Source organism: Equus asinus, chromosome X (assembly GCF_041296235.1).
Source record: "Equus asinus isolate D_3611 breed Donkey chromosome X, EquAss-T2T_v2, whole genome shotgun sequence".
Lineage (NCBI taxonomy): Eukaryota > Metazoa > Chordata > Mammalia > Perissodactyla > Equidae > Equus > Equus asinus.
The window spans coordinates 9,054,194-9,071,915 of NC_091820.1; the positions used below are offsets into that span (position 1 = coordinate 9,054,194).

Sequence of the window (17,722 nt, forward strand, 5' to 3'; positions counted from 1 at the left end):
TCCTCAATTAGTAGAAACTTATTTTTGATCCGCATAAGGTCCCCTCCTGATACGCATGCACATATATACTTCTATGTGTATATATTCTTTCTTTTAGAGTGTATATAAGTATATATGGAATAGATATATTCCAATATATTCTTATATATTAATATATTCCCTTTTCCATTATATATAAATATACATGAATATATATAGTACATGTGTGTATATATCATATACATATATATTTATGTGAATATATGTATATATATATTTCATTTTACTCTCTCCTAGGGAAACATTAGAGATGTTTAGTCAAATTTCTGTGCTTTAAATTTACTTGAAATGGTTCCTTTCTTTACACTTATGTCACCAACTCAATTCACAGTTAAGTTCTTTTGTTTCACTTTGCTTTTATTTATAAAAGTTCCTTTTACAATTTAATCTTGTTCTATAACTGTTTAAAATATTTATCTAGTTTCAAAGTGACATCTACAAAATGAGATGTATTCAGAGAAGATGAAATTTTATCCCTGTCCTCTCTACCTTGTTCAGTCTCTTCCTCTTAGGTAATGTTTTATTTTATTTTTTCTACTTTTTATTCTATCTTCTGTTAAAAGATGAACTGAGGCGTATTACAAATTTTGAGAGTTTTTTTGGGCAGAATTCAATTCGAATTGGGCAGCACCCAACTGGAAGTATTTAGGAATGCTCCACCGACAAGTGCCAGGGGAGAGAACTATATAGCAAAAAGGTGGAAGCAATGTAAGGAAATCACTGATTGACTAGAGTTTCAAGCCTAGTTGACTATTTGTGATCAGTGGGCCTTAGCATTTTGATTTTCTAACCTACAGGCATTTACAGGCTTAGATTTTGGTTTGCTTATATAGGCCACCACAGCATTAGAGGCACCTCAGTGTAATGGTCTCCTTGTTTAATTAATTTAACACCTCCCGTTATTTTTAAACATAAGCATGTGTACGTAGTTTATGTGTATATGTCTGTATATATGTCCTGTTTTGAAAATAAACAGTAAGGTACAAAATACGCTTTTCTCCACCATGTCTTTCACTTCACAATATATGCTGGAGCTCACTCCCCAGAGATATATAGGCGCAGTCCTCACTCCGTGGTGCAGCTGTAGAAAATAGTGGTGAATATCTGGGTAGTTTCTAGTCTTGTATTACTACAAATGGTAACGTGCAGCATTAACTTTGTGAGATCCGTCCATATTCCAAAAGATACATCTAGTCCACTACTTTTAATTGCAGCAACCTATTCCGTGTGGTGTAGCCCCCACATTTTGCATCTCCTCCAGTACTCCCCCAACACCATAGCCTTCAAATCCCTGCCACTTGCCCAGGGCCCCAGGTCTTCAGCCAACCCTCCAAAGCTGTGGCTTGCATTGTCCCTACAGACCCAATTCCTGCTAGATTGCATAAAAGACCAGGTCCAAGAAAGCTGAAGACTTAGTTGTGTCCCTTATCTTGCTCAGCCTACTCATGAAGAAGCATTTCAGGAGAAACTTCTATGTGATTTCACTATTGAAAATAGTTGTGCTTCTCCTAAATGGCCTGAGTTTATCTTATAGACAACATGAGTTGTGTGCACGGCTAGATTTCCCTCTGTATTTGCTTCAAGAAAGTTTGGGACTTAATTTATACCCCACTCATAGCAAGTATATAAAACTACATGGTTGTATTTTTCCTTCTTTTCTTAAACTAATTCTTTTTAAAAAATCAACATTATGGTGGACATGGTTTTTTAAAAGATCTGATCACTCTAGTTCTACAAAGCTCACGTCTTGCTGGAACACACCCATTTTGTGTCCAGGCTATGTCAGAATTCTAGAAAGACATAGGCAAACATACCCTGTTATTCCATTTAAGAGGATGTTTATAAACATCAGTGCCCTTGAAAACTATTTCTGACTGCAGCCTTCCAACAGTCTGTAAAGCACATTTCTCTATAGTGATGACATTTTAAGGGGATTCCAGAAAGAAATAGTGACCTGACCCAAGAAGCTGTGGGGTCAGGGGTTTGATATAGGAAAACATGCGTCATGGAACACAGAGCCCTGCTTCATAATTTCACATCTCAGCCCAAAAAAACCCAGAAATGGTTATCTTTGGGTTTTTTTCTTTATTGTGAGTGTGTGCTTGTTTTTGCACATTTATAAATCAAAAGACATATTAAGAGACATATAAACAGATTTCATAATTTGGCAAGTAGTCGACTCTGCTTTAAAGAATGTATTGCCTGTAAGAGAGAAACTTATTTATATGTACATGTATGTATGTTTATATTTAATATTATGCTTTAGTTTGTGTTTCTTTTCATATCAAAATACAATCTAGGAAAATCTATGTGTAATGTAGTGTTTCATACAAACTTTTGGCATACACAAACATCATTTCATTATCCAGCATCATTGCCAAATTAGGTATGCTATGGAAGGGAGTTTTTGGGGTACCTGGAGGAGTTAATCCCCAATGCAGGGCCCACCAATACATTCAGGAGCTACTGAAATGCAGACAATGGTGGATCATATGCAAGGAGGAGATTTCCAAAGCTGTCTGTGTCACCATTTTTCAAATGGTAGCCATGACCTGTTAGTGACTCATAAAGTCAGTAAGTCACAACCAGCATTTTAAAATACGACCTAGGCGAAGATAGAGAATAGAGTGCATTGTGCTGACTGTAAATATTGTTTTGGAAAACTTTTGTTTTACTATAAATAAATATCTATGTATATTTGCATACTAGCTCAGAAACGAAAATATATTTCCTCTTGTGTTCTTGTGGGTTGGTACTCAAGAAAGTCGGAAAGCCCCTGCTCTGGGTGGCTTGGGTCACAACCCACCCCACTCTCTGACACCGGCCCTCTCTTCAGCTCCCTGTGGGCTACCTTCTCTCCTGTCATCGCTGGAGCTACAGCCAAAATAGCCACCATCCTCTTTCCTCTTCTTCTCATTACTTTTCCTCTTTCTTTAAAAAACCGTGTCTCGTGATTCTTCTTGATTTTAGAGAAAATAGGATAGAATTTTATCCTATTCTCATCCTGTCAATGAGCCTCCACCTCTACTTTCAGCTCCCATGTAACTGATGAATCGTAACGTCAGGCTGGATTTTAGGCCCTTTGTGTCCTTTTCCACTTTGTCAGTCCACACAACTTAAAAGCTCTTTTTTGTTTAAATTGGGTTTTATGCTATTATGGATGTCAGAAGACTTCATTATAATTCTATATATATTTTGAGATTGAATATATAAATTCAACAAATTATATATCACTCCTTCTTTTACTAATCTTAAAAATCAAATTGAAATATATTGGGAAAATATATTGTGTATGGCTTAAGATAATCTGATGGATTCAGAAGCGTTCCTCTAGGACGGGAGGAAAAATAATTTTCCTCCACCCTCCTTAGTGCTTGGCTGATACCCCCCCCCCCCCATAATCCAAGACAGATCAACAGGAGGAAAACAAACAGAAGATTAATTAATAACGTGATACCTCCTGTACACATGGGAGAGACCCAGGAAAACTGAGTGACTCCCCAAAGTGGCCCAAGCCACCACCTTAAATACCATTTTCAGCTGAAGACAAAAGTAAGATGCTGGGGAGAGTCAGTTATGGGAGGTGACCAGGAAAAGCACAGTAAACAAGGGTAAGGGTGTTGTGCATATTTAAGCCCTGCCTTCTCTATTGATGAGAGTTTCTAGAGATTTAGAGTCACTCTCCACTTCGTGGTGGAACAGGAGACACCCTTACAGATGTATATTTCCCTTATAAATGTAAATTTCCCTTATAAAAGGGTCGCTTCTGCTGTGTTTTCAGAGCTTCTCTGGTGTCTGCTTTTTCTCAAAAATAATCGGCTCAAAATAATCCCTTTGCCAAAGAGGCATATTTGGGAGTGGCACACTCTGCTCCTCTTTGTTAAAAGATAAACTGAAGCATATTAAACATTTCTAGAGTTTATTTGAACAAAAATGGATTTGAATCAGGCAGCGCCAAGCTGGAAATGGTTATGAGCACTCTGCTGACCGGGAGCCGGGGGCAAGACTCCTATAGAGAAAGTGTGGAAGCAAAGAAAGGGAATTATTTGATTGGCTACAGCTTAAAGCCTACTTGACTGTTTGTGATTGGTGGTCCTTAGTGTTTTGATTTTTGTAACCTAGAGACATTTATAGACTTAGATTTTGTTTTGCTTACTTCGGCCACCAGGGCATTAGAGCCACATCAGGTTAATGGCTTCTTGTTTAATTAATTTAACACCTTCAATTTCATGAACCAGGGATTTTACTTGTTCAGAAGGAGGCTAGTCTTAGAAGGAGAAGACAATAAATAGTATTGTAAGCCTTCCATGGATCCAGTTCTGTAATATGCAGTGAACTCATTTAATTTTAACAGCACCTTCTGGGTTAGGCATCCTTTGCTCCTTCTTTAGGAATGAGTTAATAGACTCAGAGATGAAGTCACTGAAGTCATGTAGTTACTATATGGTAAAAGCAAGATTTGAGGGGCCAGCCCCATGGCCTAGTGGTTAAGTTTGCACACTCTGCTTTGGGGCCAAGGGCTTCACCGGTTCGAATCCTGGGTGCGGACCTAGCACTGCTCATCAGGCCACGCTGAGGCAGCGTCCCACATAGCACAACTAGAAGGACCTACAACTAGAATATACAAATATGTACTGCGGAATTTAGGGGAAAAGAAAAAGAAAAAAAAAGATTAGCAACAGATGTTAGCTCAGGTGCCAATCTTGGGAAAAAAAATAAATAAAAGCAGGATTTGATGCGAAGCCTGAAGGAGTCCAAAAAGCCAATTTCTTCCTACCACATCATGTGCAATTAGAGATGAACAACATCACAGCATCTCAGGCTTTCACATTCTTCCCTAAGGTCACCAAATAAACCATTCGTGTGTGATAATAATGGCTGCCATTTGGACATCCCTTCATGGGCTGCAATGCCTGTATGTATTTCATTAGATCCTCACAAGTTTGATTGCTCGTGCAAAACTCACATGCTTTCCCTTTCAAAAAAAAGTTGAAGGTACATTATCTGGAAAACGACTAGGGTCATGCCTAACAAGTCATTGATAAAAGGAAAGAGAAAAGAAAATGGCCTACAGACACTTAGATGACAAAGTTGTCATTTTGTAAACAAAACAATAGCAATGCATATGATCTGTCTGTGCAACTGCAAGGTTACAGTGAAAACCAGACATTTTGTGTTTTTCATTCAAGACATAGCCTCAGGAAGTGATCTGCCTTTGAAATATAAACTGTATTTGCTAAATGATGTCTGTTATAGCATGATAGATGTCAACATTTTTCAAAAGTCATCTTGTTTTAAATGGGAGATAGCAGAGAAAAAGCACAGAAATTTTTTTCCTTACATATAAGAAGGCTAAGCAAAAGCAATGTCTTTCAGGAAACAGCAGCCATAGTTACTAAATGTATTTATTCAAACAAGGAAAGCATTAAAATAACTAAGAATGAAAAGGGCAAGTTCAGGGCATGGTATTATTTCATAGGTGTTATGCTTACATTTTATACTGGCATCCAGATTTGAACCAGAAAGAATCAGTTAAATGTCAGAATTTTCCATTTTGAAACTGCCAAATTTGCCTATCCATTACCCAAGAAAATTCTTAAGCACAAAAAATTATTTGGGCTGCTCATCCTATATCCTGCCAGATTTAGGTCGAGAAATGTTTTATTGGTTCATTGATTCAGTAATAAACATAGCTCCTAGCAAATCAGTATTGCATTTGACAAAGGAAAAGTAAAAAAGAGTATTGGAGGAGTGGAAAGAATTACTTATAGAAAAGATTGAGTAAAATGGAAATAGTTAACAAGAATATGGGAGCTTTGGAAAAGTGGCAAAAGAACTTTCTAGCTAGGGCCTGACTGTACACTATGTTAAGTCTTCATTTAACTCTTATTTGAGAAAAAAATCTACCTTCCTCAAATAAACATTTAGTTATAGGAACTTGTGTAGTGTGGGGGACTTGTGACTTGCTTGGTTGAGCAATTATTTTAAATTCTAAATTTAGGGAAGAGAAAGTTGATGTCTTCAAAGTAGATTTTGTTCTCTGAAGAATAAAAATGTCTGCTCTGTTTTCAGTATGTCCTCCCTATTTTCAGTCTAGGAAACGCAAAAATTTGTTCAGAGAGAAAATAAGAGCTTTCGTTTACAAATTCTTTGCAATTACTGAGTGCATTCAATTATGTGGCTTATTGAGTTTAGGAAGTGACAGAATTTATTTAGTAATAATTCATGATACTTTTTTCAAAATCCACTGAAGAAAATATTGATTTAACTCTCACAGTAAAATATCAGGCAGTCTACATCTAGTTGGGAACTGTTCCCCTTTAAATATAAAGGTCTGTGATTGCATAATTAATATTTGGCTCCCTTGTCAAAACCTATATTCAAATACTATATGCTTCTGTTTTCTTATCTGAAGTTCATCTATCTTAGAATTGCCAAAACCACATTCAACAGAGTTAAGAACCCAGGGATATGCAAAGATGAACTGCCTGGATTGATGGAAAAAAAGAGAATCAGCAAGAGAGAATTTAGTAGGCACCCAAAAAACCCAGAGTCACCTGAGGGATCTCAAAGGAGGGGTATTAACTAGACTTTATGGTAATTTGACTTCATAAAAACTCAATTTTAAGAAAAAATGTAAATAGTGCATGCTTTCTTTGAAAAAGCAACAGTGTACCTTTTGGAAAATACTACTAGCAAAACAGGAAAATAAAATTTTGGAGCTAAAATATTGTTTCATTAGCTGCAAATGTTTATGATGTCCAATAATTCTCAATAAATTATTGCTACATCTTTATAAATCTGGCATGACATGTGTCTGGACAATAATTGGTGTGTATATATTTTTTGCCACTTCGCAGCATCTGAGAGTAGGAGTTCTCCCCACTGCTTGCATCTTCACTCATCTTTTTTGACAGCTCCAATGTTAATTTCTCTGTCAAATGGAAATTGTGAATATTACTCACCTACTTTTACTTTTCACAGGCCTTGAGGAAATCAGTAAGTCCAAATGTCTAAAAATCTCTTCAGATGTTTCTACTTTTTCGATCGAAGACGTTACCAAACCTCTTAATCTCAAATTCATGTGTCCGTTGCATGGTAAGCCAAACACTGAGACATCAGTGCTTGGAGATGGAGAGATGTTTATTCAAATTGGCCATGATGAGAAGGCAGGAGTGTGGGTTCTCTCAAATCTGCCTTAACAAGAGAAGTACATGGGGTTTTATGGGGCTAAGGGGTGTGGCAGGAGGAGTTTCAGAGAAACAGAGGGGTAATGTGTTTCTTTCACTCCTGGTAAGCCCCTGGGCAATCTGACTTCTGGGCGTCAATGGCAGCTGTGGGCAGGTTATCTGGTGATCCTTGAAGGCATTCTCTTTATTCTGTAAAACAAGCTCATAAATCCTTGTGACCCTTGAGTTACTCCTCAGGTTAAACAGGATAACAGCAAATTACAAGGTTAACTTCTTTTCATAACAAGGTGGAAAGGTAGGTAATCTTATTGAATATTTACAGTAACCTTTAGATACCCGGCTTCCAAGACTGAAAAAATTCAATATATCATTCACATTTAAAACAATTTTTTAAAATTGTACAAATAGGTTAAAACATCTTTTCTCTGTTCCCCTTGGATGTATATTCCATAGGAATTCCATGTTCCCCTTGGATGTATATTCCATAGAAAAGTTCTTTAGCTACAAGTCATAATAAATTACAAACTTCAAAAATCTTGCTTTTCACCTCAGAGAATTTTCTGCCTCTGTCAAGTGATATTTTATACTGTAAGCACACTTATCTATATTTAATTTTCCTGCAGGGTGCTATATGAGCAATCAATTCACATGGTACTTTTAACGCAATCATATTGACATATTTATGAATATATGTATCCTATGCAAGGCACTATTGTAGGTCCTATAGAATATTTTTTTAAAAAACTTTTGTCCTCAACAAGCTTAAAATCTAGTTGTTATAAACATAAACTAACAATATAATGTAGTATATGATTCATACTAAGTATAGAAGATTGGCAAAGTGTTGTAGGAGTTTGAAGAAAGGATCATTATAATAGTTACTATTTATTTGTTCCAGGCACCATGTTAATTCCATCCTCCCAACAACCCTGAAACGTAGTTTTGTTAGTCAAGACTCTTCTGATTGCAAGTGACAGAAACTCCAACTCCAACTGGTCTAGGAACAAAGAGGGCTTTGTTGCCTCATATCCATGGGTAGAGCTGGGTCCAGGGGCTCCAACAGTGTTATCAGGACTCAGTAACTTCTGTTATTTCTCATAGCCGTGTTTTGCTCTAGGCTGGCTTCATTTTCAGGCAGATCAGTCTCAGGCTCCCATCTTGCAACTTTGGGACTGGGAGCAAGAGTGCTTCTCTTTCCCAATAGTCCCTCCCACTCAAAGTATAAGTCTAACATTCATCTGGATTGCTTATGTGTCCATTCCCAAGCCATTCACTGAGGCTGGAACTATAGGCTGCAGGGCCAGCTTCATGGGTGTGCAATCTCTGCAGTCACACAGGAATCTGCACTTAGAAGAGTCTCATGCTTGTTTTAATCCTCTGCTGTCACCATGTTGAAATTCTTAATAATTTTTGAACAAAGCGTTCTGCACTGTCATTTTGTACAGCATCCCACAAATTATGTAGCCAGTCCTGATGGGATGTGATCATTGGCCAGACCTAAGTCATATGTTTACCATAGAAACCCAGTTATTGGGGTCACCACGGGGTGGGAGGCGAGTCGAGTGATTCCTGAAAAGAAAACTAAGAAGGAGGAATGTGCTTAGCAAAATCAATAGATGTCTACTGCATAAGCATTATTGTTATCACCATTACTCAAAATCGGATCTTTAATAATGGTGGGGTCAAGACAAACTTAACCATCGACTCCAAGGCATGAACTTTGAAAAGTTATGCTATGCTACTACTATGTATTTGCCTGAACCATGTCATGGAAGCAAAGGAGAGTTCCTTGAAGAAAAGACAACCAAGCCAAAGCTGCTGACGATATGAACAAGTTGCTGAGATAGAAATGCCTTAAGATATTTTGAGCAACAGCGAGTAAAAGAGTCTAATATGATCTCCATAGAGTTGCTGGACCAGCAGAAGATATGTTTGCAGGTGAATTTGAGGCCAGAATGTTGGGTGATTGTCCCTGAGACATTGCCAGCTTGGTGAGGGTTAGAGCTGGAGTGAGCGGAAGCTGCAGGCGGTGAACCAGGCAGAGGAATTTGGTTGTGCCCCAGTAGACCATGCATTCTCAGTGGAGGCTGATACTACCCCCAAGTGGGCAAAAATTTCTTCTTAGAGGACAAAATTTTTTACTCTTTTTATGTATAAAGCACAGGTATAAATATATTACATAAACAGATATAGAGTAAAGATATAGAGTATAGATATAGAGTGGGAGACGGTCTATTAGGAAAAAATGTTTAACAGGGATCCTTTAATAATAAATAAAGGGACAATAATAAAATAAAGGTTCAAAAATTCTGCTTTAGAGCAAGAGTTATTAATTTTGGTCCCGGGCCCTTTTGGAGAAGCTGGTTCCACTGATGACTATGCATACACAGAATTTTGTGTATTATCTTGCAGGTTCATACACTGCACCAGGTTGGCTTCAGGCTAAGAATGGTGAACCTGAAAATCTTTGATCAGGAGAGTGACTCTTTCATGACTCTCAGAACATTCTTTTGCAACACGTTTGTGAGCCAGAGGAAGTGGAGTTTGAAAGATTAACATTGGGGTGGTAGACAGTAAAGATCAGAAGTAAGGGGAAACTGGACGAACTTGCTAAATGGCACATTATTTTTGGAAAAAAGAAAAATCCATGAAGAAAGCCATGGATCTGTGAATATCTCTTTCACTCAAAGCTCTCACTGACTCAATGACAATTAGATGTTAAGCAGCCAATTAAGATGAAGAGTGAGTCGACATCCCTAATTGTAGTAGGGATGTGGAAACTGGCGAGATATGTTTTTTCTCTGATAACGTCAGCCACTCCAAGTCTGCAGATGCCCAGCCTGCATTCACTTATCAGATGCTGCCTATGACCAGTTCAGTCTCTTTAAGTCAGCAAAACAAATTTGTTCAAGGGATTCTGCTTCCTTTTCTGTTCGTTTAATATACATGATTAGGCGTACAAACCTACCTCCTCCTTGGATGAACCTGGGAGGGGAGAGCAGGGGCTGTTTTCTTTCTCAGGGAGGTTTGAAAATAAATTATAATCTTTCTGTAACTTGAAAACATTGTTTTCTTAAGGTGCTGTTTTCTTATAGAGATTTCCTCTTACTGTTTTACAAAGAAGGGTAGTGCATAACTCAAATGATACAGTTAACCCTTTCGAATATTCTCCACTGTGATATCCAGGAAATGGACACATGTTGCTGCTTTCTGGTACTGGCCATATGCAGACATATCTCTGGCCCCATTTCTCTTATCCGGACAATTCTGAAACTATGCAGTCTACCTACCTCAGAGACTTCTTGCTCAATTTCTGAGGAACTCAGTGTCAAGTCATTTTAGCTCCCTGGGAGGAAACAATGTGCAAAAGAAGTACAAAGTGTTATGATTAATTCCTTCATTCTTTTCAGATGGTGTTAGTAGAAAGAGGAAACAAAATGAAATGCAGGAAACTGAGTTGACAATCCACATAAACACTCACTCTGTGAACTGCCCTCGCCTGCTGAGACCCAGAGTGAATCACCATGGAAAGAACAGATTTGGCTAAAATTTGTCACGAGGCTTGTCAGGGCAGAAGTCAATCTTGGTTTGTTTTCTTTTTGCCTTCAATAAGGTAAAGACTTTTTTCCCAGATGAAATCTTAGAGCTTAGTATGTTTGGTGCTTCTCATCAGGGGTGATATTCAAAATATTTTAACAACATTTATAGTATGGGCACAGACAAATCGAGGAGATGGCTGACAAAAACAACAGGTGTCACCAAGCCTATGGGAACACAGCCCTGGTTTCCTTGGGGTGTTGGGGCTCAGTGTTGAGTCTGAAACTATGAAGGGTTGGAAATGTTACTCTCAAGCTAACAAATCAGCCTGTCACAATTATACGTATGTAACGTGTTTGCACACACACACACCCCAGACCTCTAGATCAGAGACAGACTGCTCACAGAGAAGCTTTTCCCAAAGCCCCAATTCCTTCCAGGGCAGTTCAGTGAAAGCCAGATGTCCTACCTGTGTAGAGAGGCTGTGCACCACAGGAGGGGAACTCCAGAATTATGAAATGCAGAGCTTATCTAGGAAGTGCTGACACGTTTTTCCGTCCTCCCCTCTGCAGAAAGCGAGGATTTCAGTGCTACGAAACAAATCCTCTCTGGGGAGCAGAGAGGAAGATCTCTACCTCACCACTCTGGAATGTAGACACAGGGCTCCAGGAAGGCGTAAGACTCTGTATCACTACCAAGGGTTCAGGCTTTCGGGTTGCTAGTCAGTCATCCTTTAACCCAGGTGCCAGTGCTGTTTTCTTAGGAAGGCCTGACCATGCAGAACCATGAAAATAGTCATGGAGCATTATTTCTTGACACACAACTTCAGTTGCCCAATGGAAATCCTGGGGAAGTTCGCTTCCCCCTAAATGCCGATTGGTCTGGAATGCTTCCCAAGTAATTCTGACCCCATCATGGTCTGGCAATGCGGTTGAGAACCACAGTTGTAAACAATATTTTTTTAAGTATTAGGTATGGTTAGGAACTGAGTTGTAATAATGGCATATCTTCAAGATGATTGTCGGACAACACTCTGTTATCTGAGCATCGCCCTTGTTCTACGTGGGATTTACTTTCCAGATTGGACGAAGGGTGCTTCTTTAAACATTTGCATAACAAGAGATTAATTGGATGATAGTTTTTTGAAATCTAAATGGCTCAGATTTCTATTTTATGGTAAAATAATGACAAATCTTGGAACATGGACTTGTAGAATTCCATGTGGCAAAAAGGAATTCTTTCAGCCATGTGTTACTGCATGAAGACACTATTTAGTTCCAAGTATTGATGCTATATAGGGGCAACATATTCCCCCAATGACTCTTATCTCAGAACCTACAGTTTCACAATTTAATATTTCATTTCACTAAGCAGGTACTTACGGAGTATAAGTGAGTTTTGTACTCAATAAGTCATTGTACTTGGAGTCAATAAGTAGGATCAACGTTCAGGTTAAGGCACATGATTCCTATTAAGGCCCCTATTACATTGAAAGAGTTATATCATTCTCCAATAAAAGGAAGCAGGGTTCCTTGGAGAAATGGCTGATTTGGGGACCTGAACAGGGAAAATGCAAGATGAACATTTTGTAGTACTAGAAAGTAAGGAAATGTTTAAAAAAAACCATGAGGACACATCAGAGGGGCACAGAAGAGACACCAACTTGGAAAGAGCACCCCATGGCCAAACCTGGAAAATCTGAGCAACAAAATAATACTGAGGGGTTGCATTACAACACATTGTAAACATTAAATATACATGAGTCCATATGATATAAATGAACGATTTAATAAATTAATGGAAGAGACAAGATAAACCTTCCTTACAGAAGAACTCCAAATAATTTATGCAAATACTTCTCCTTTCCAGAAAGTGGAACTTAGTCTGCCCCCCCCCCACACACACACACGTCCTTGAGTGTAAGCTGCAGTTTGTGACTTGCTTCCAAAGAGTAGAGTATGTAAAGGGGTAAAAAGAGTAATAATAATAACTTCATAATGGAGAAAGTTGGCCAGCACTACCTCGGCCAGGTGACCAAGGATAATATTACCAGTGATAAGTCATGTTGAGAGCGTGTACCGCTGACATATGTAATAAGAAAGGCACATCACCTCAGTGATATTCTTTCCAAAAATCCATAACCTAGTCTAATCATGAAGAAAATGTCAGAGCAACCCAATTTGAGAGACATTCTATCAAATACCCGACCAGTATTCCTCAAAACTGTCAAGGTCATGAAAAATAAGGAAAGACTGAGAAACTGTCACAGACCAGAGGAGACTAAAGAAACATGACAACTGAATGCGATATGACACCCTGAAATGCATCCTGGAGCAGGAAAAGGACATTAATGGAAAAACTGATGAAACCCAAATAAAGTCTGGAGTTTAGCGATAGTAATGTACCAGTGTTGGTTTCTTAGTTGTGACAATGGGGGAAACAGCGTGAGGGGTAAATGGGAACTCTCTGTGCTATCTTTCTAACTTTTCTACAAATCTAAAATTTTTCCAAAATAAAAATGTATTAAAATGACGAAGTGAAGCTTTAACCCACTAATTCTGAAACACAATTTCCTTCTTTATGTTGGTCATCCCAGAGGCAAGGCACTGAGTAATTGGAGGCATTGATGATGTATGAATTGGGGGATCTAGAGAACAGCTCTGAATGTAGCGGACCTCAGAGAGTAAGAGCTCCTAGACACCTGGAAGGCCAGGACTGAAAACTGTGTCTCCTGTGGTACAACCCAGTGTCTTACAAAGAAGGTGGGCGCCTAGACAATCAAATTATAATTGAAGAATAATGTGAATACAATGGGCCCTTGAAAACTGAAGGAAATGGAATGTAGCAAAAGCAGAAAAAGGTTTGCAGCCAGGTTCACCTCCTCCATGATATTGTTCAGGTGTGAGTCTGTGCTTGCCCCAGAACACCCCCAACCTCCAGCAAACCCTGGGGATGACTCAGGTCTTCTAAACAATTTTTAAATTCGTGATGCCATCCTTTTTGTTTTCTGTATATGATTTCTGATCTTGCCACCATGACTGCCCCCTGAATATTCAATATTAACATGCTTACCTTGTTCTTACAAAAAGACTTTGCAATATCACAAGTAACACACTATCATATTATAAATATATGGATTTTCTAGTGTGTGATTATTTTCATCAAGCTGACAGAAATGAAATGAAGGAAAAATAAATACCTTCCCCATGGAATTTAAAGGAAAAAAAAGGAGCATTAAAATGAACTGTCTTAAATTTCTATAACTTGAAGGAGATTAAAGTGGATAAGAATTATTTACCAAAAGTCTTTATTTCACCTTTCTCTTGAGGTGGGAGTGTAGGATTTTTCACATAGCATATTGGAGTACTAACTCCCCACTGTTCTTTGGGTTTAGGAACTGTGACTCGTTGGGGAATGCTTTTGTTTGAGGAGCATTTGGGGATCATTTAGAAAGTAGCAGAAAATATTGTTTCCCCAAGATCACACACCAAATTTGCTCTCACGGATCTGCTCTTAGTGATGAGAAGGCCATCTTTCTTTTTTCACTTGCAGTGTATGCATACTTTATTCTTATCTTGGTTATAACCCAAAGTTCAGTGGTAGAAAATAGGAATTGATGCTAACTTCCTTCATTCCATTTCAATATAATCTTCCCACTAAGATAGGTAAGCCATTATACATTTTCTTCATTGTCCTACTTTTAAGAAGAAACACATTTCTTGTCTCCACTAACTTCTCCCTCAGCTAGTAGTTTCTGTCATGCCCAGCCACATCCTGAACTGCTGGTGATTTCCATTGTCAGAGTTCTTAGAGTAAGTAACAACTGTATTCTTACTGTTCTGGGATTCTGAGGAAGGTGCACTTCCTCGACCTCAGGCTTCCGGGGTAACAGATTTGCATAATACTCCTTTTCCAGGAGCCCTCTACTCTTAGTTGTCCTAGAGCCATTTGGATTTAAGATAAAGGTTTTATTTGAAGTGAAATATCTATGTCCATTTGTGATGTTTCTGTAACATAGAATTGATTTTTCTAAGAAAATAAAACCTAAAAATCCTGACCCTCTCTAACCATTCATTCATTCATGCATGCATGAACTCATCTCTTTCTTAAACACTTAGGGGCTACTGTGTGCTAGGTGGTAGGATAAAAAAATGAATAAACCAGTGGGCCCTACCTTGAAGAGGTTACTACCTTATGGAGGGAACCAATATATAAGAAGATAACCGCAATACAATGTGGCCAGTGCTGAACTAGAGAAATGAGCGGGAATGGAGAAGGTTGAGTAGATGGGGTGATGCTCACATTGTTACCTAAGGGACCAATGACCCACAAGTGGCTCCTTTTGCCTGGAGCCATTCGCACCCATCAGAATAGCAGAGCAGAAACATTATTCATTGATGGATGAATGGAGGAGGCAGGGCTTGTGCTCTAAAACACCTTCTCCCTGATGGGAAGGTGAGCAGGGTTCTTCTGGCATGTGAAGGGGGAGGAGTCTCTGTGTCATTTGTCAGCTGGGGGCCTGTGGGACATGCACAGATCTTCCCTTTTTGCACACGGCACCCCATAGCCATCTTAGACCTTTCTGGTTTGGACTGGTTCTCCCACTTGGCCATCTGGCAATGTTCTGCCTTGGTTGCTATAAGCAAACACAGCTTAAAAACAAAGCATCAGACATGGAAAATGTTTTAGGGACTTCACCAGGTGACAAAATGTTCACTCTCTGTAGATACAGCAAGGACGGTCAGGCCTCTGATAGGACTTACGTGTCCCCTGTGCTGGGGTAAGTGGCCCTGGATCATAGCAAGGGGCCCTGCGAGATGATCGTGGAGAGGATAGTTTGGGGCACATTCTGAAGAGCCTCGTTTGCCCGTAGTAGACCCTGGACTATTTCCTCCATGGCTTATAAACCAACAGAGGTTTTTAACCAGGAATGTTACATAGATAGTCTTGGTTTATAATAATGTCTGCATTATTATTGACCCTTGACTATTTCAAGAATGATCCAATTATTTGTATTTAAGGAGTTATCAACATTTCTAGAAAGGCTACTTGTCTATAAAAGAACTCTAATGAGGACAGCCGCAAAATGGAGATGCCTCTCTGCTGCCCTCCAGAGGCTGCCCGGACTCAGTGCTTGAAAAACAATATCTGCCTTGAATCTTTGCAGGAACTTCATTTTGTTTAGCAAGAAAATAGGAGGAGGAGGAGGAAATGTATAGCAAGTAGGATGAAAGATCCATACAGCAAGGTACTATGTGCTATTGGTAATTCCTTGCATTTCAAAGTCTTAACTTTTAGTTTTATAGTTCAAATAGTTTTCTAGCATGCTTTATTTATCTAAGAGACTCGTCATGCTTTATAAACCTTTAAACTGGCGAGAATTATTGCCATTAATGATAATTATTTCAAAATTTAAATAGATTAAGGCACGAATACCAAAATGAATTTAAAGGCCAACTGGGAAAATATTTGTAATACATGTAACTATTAAAAGGCTAAATTTCTTGCTTTATTCAGTTAATAAATCTTGAAGGGTTTTCCATATCCTTCTCTCATTCTTTTTAAATGCTACATAGAATTCCATTGTATGTGATTTTTAAATGATTTTAGAATGATAGATAAATATGAACTTTGTAGATCATTAAAATATTTCTTTAAGGATATACTAGAAACGCTTAACACTGATATCTTCTGGACAATGGGCCAGGATTTGGGGAACTGGGGCAAGATCCTTATTTTTCCATTTGATCGTCTTCTGTACTATTTGAATTTTTTTCCTAAGGCATGTCTTACTTCCATTATTTTAGAAAGCTGGCCTGGGATTGTGAATTAGCAATGTAAAGTCTAAAATTACTTGATTTCTAGTCTGTGACTCAGACTATTCAGTATGGTTCATCTACAAGGAAGATGGACATTTCAGAGTTACATAGTCTACAAAATCACATCTCAATTTCAAATACCAAAGAAGTTAGCAGAAAGTGAAATTTTGGAATATTTCAAGTGAAAATTTAGGTAAACTAAATTATGGTAAAGAAAACTACTTATGCTGGTGCAAGGTTGTATTAAAACGCTTTTAAGCTGGAAGTCAGGAGACACAGTTTAAAATTTTTCTCTTGATTCTGGGCATTAAGATATTCTCTTTATGGCTCAGTTGATCAGTCAGCAAAATGGGAATGATTCTGTTCACTTATATCACCGGGAGAGCAATATTTTTTACCCACTATTTGAAGTCTGTAAGAAATTTAGCTAAAAAGTTGAAAAAAGATTTAAAAAAACACATCCCTAATTTTCTGTTTGCTACTGTTAGCTTTTGCTCAGAGTTTGTGTTTGTAGAATAACATATCATTTCATTCAGATATTTTTTTCTCTTGGTCTGGTGACATAGGAATTTAGTTTAAAAACTAAAGGGTATTAATGGAAAGAATTGAGCACTAGTAAATGAGCTTAAACCAGAGAAATTTTAGAAATTACTTTGGCTGGCTCACTCTAGAGGTGAATGCCTTAAGTTCAGGAACTAACGTAACATAGTCGTGTATCTACAGCACTACCAGGTACAGCACTAGGCACATAGTAGGTACTTAATAAATACCTGTTAAAAGATAACTTTCCAAACAAGGTAAAATCATGACTCCCCCACAGATATTAAAATGAACCTGTGTCCAAGATTTTATTTAACTCATTAATGAGGAAACTGCTACGATGTTATGACCAGTCCAAAGGAGAATCCAAAGAATAGGCGCAAGTATAGATCGGGAATATTGAAGGAATGTACAAATGGAGGCAAAATTAGCTTCAGCCATAGTGGGGGAGGAAAATCAATAGAACCTCCGCTGGACTGGACAGGATAGAATTTGCTCATCTGTCTATCAACAAGACAGGTTTTGCATTGCTGTCGGTTATCCACAGTTTACGACATTATAAAATAGCTCGCATAGAACCAGAATCACATAACTAGG

At 38.3% G+C, this 17,722-nt stretch overlaps 1 protein-coding gene and 1 long non-coding RNA gene across 5 annotated transcripts in view; one reads left to right on the forward strand and one right to left on the reverse strand.

Moving 5' to 3' along the window:
• Positions 1 to 17,722, forward strand: part of FRMPD4 (FERM and PDZ domain containing 4) — a 507,120-nt gene that overhangs the window by 360,795 nt on the left and 128,603 nt on the right. The window lies entirely within an intron of this gene.
• On the reverse strand, positions 120 to 11,513 carry LOC139042740 (uncharacterized). Its single transcript, XR_011499807.1, has 3 exons — positions 11,236 to 11,513; positions 7,005 to 8,810; positions 120 to 4,048 (listed from the first exon to the last, which is right to left on the reverse strand). It is a non-coding gene; the product is annotated as an uncharacterized lncRNA (long non-coding RNA).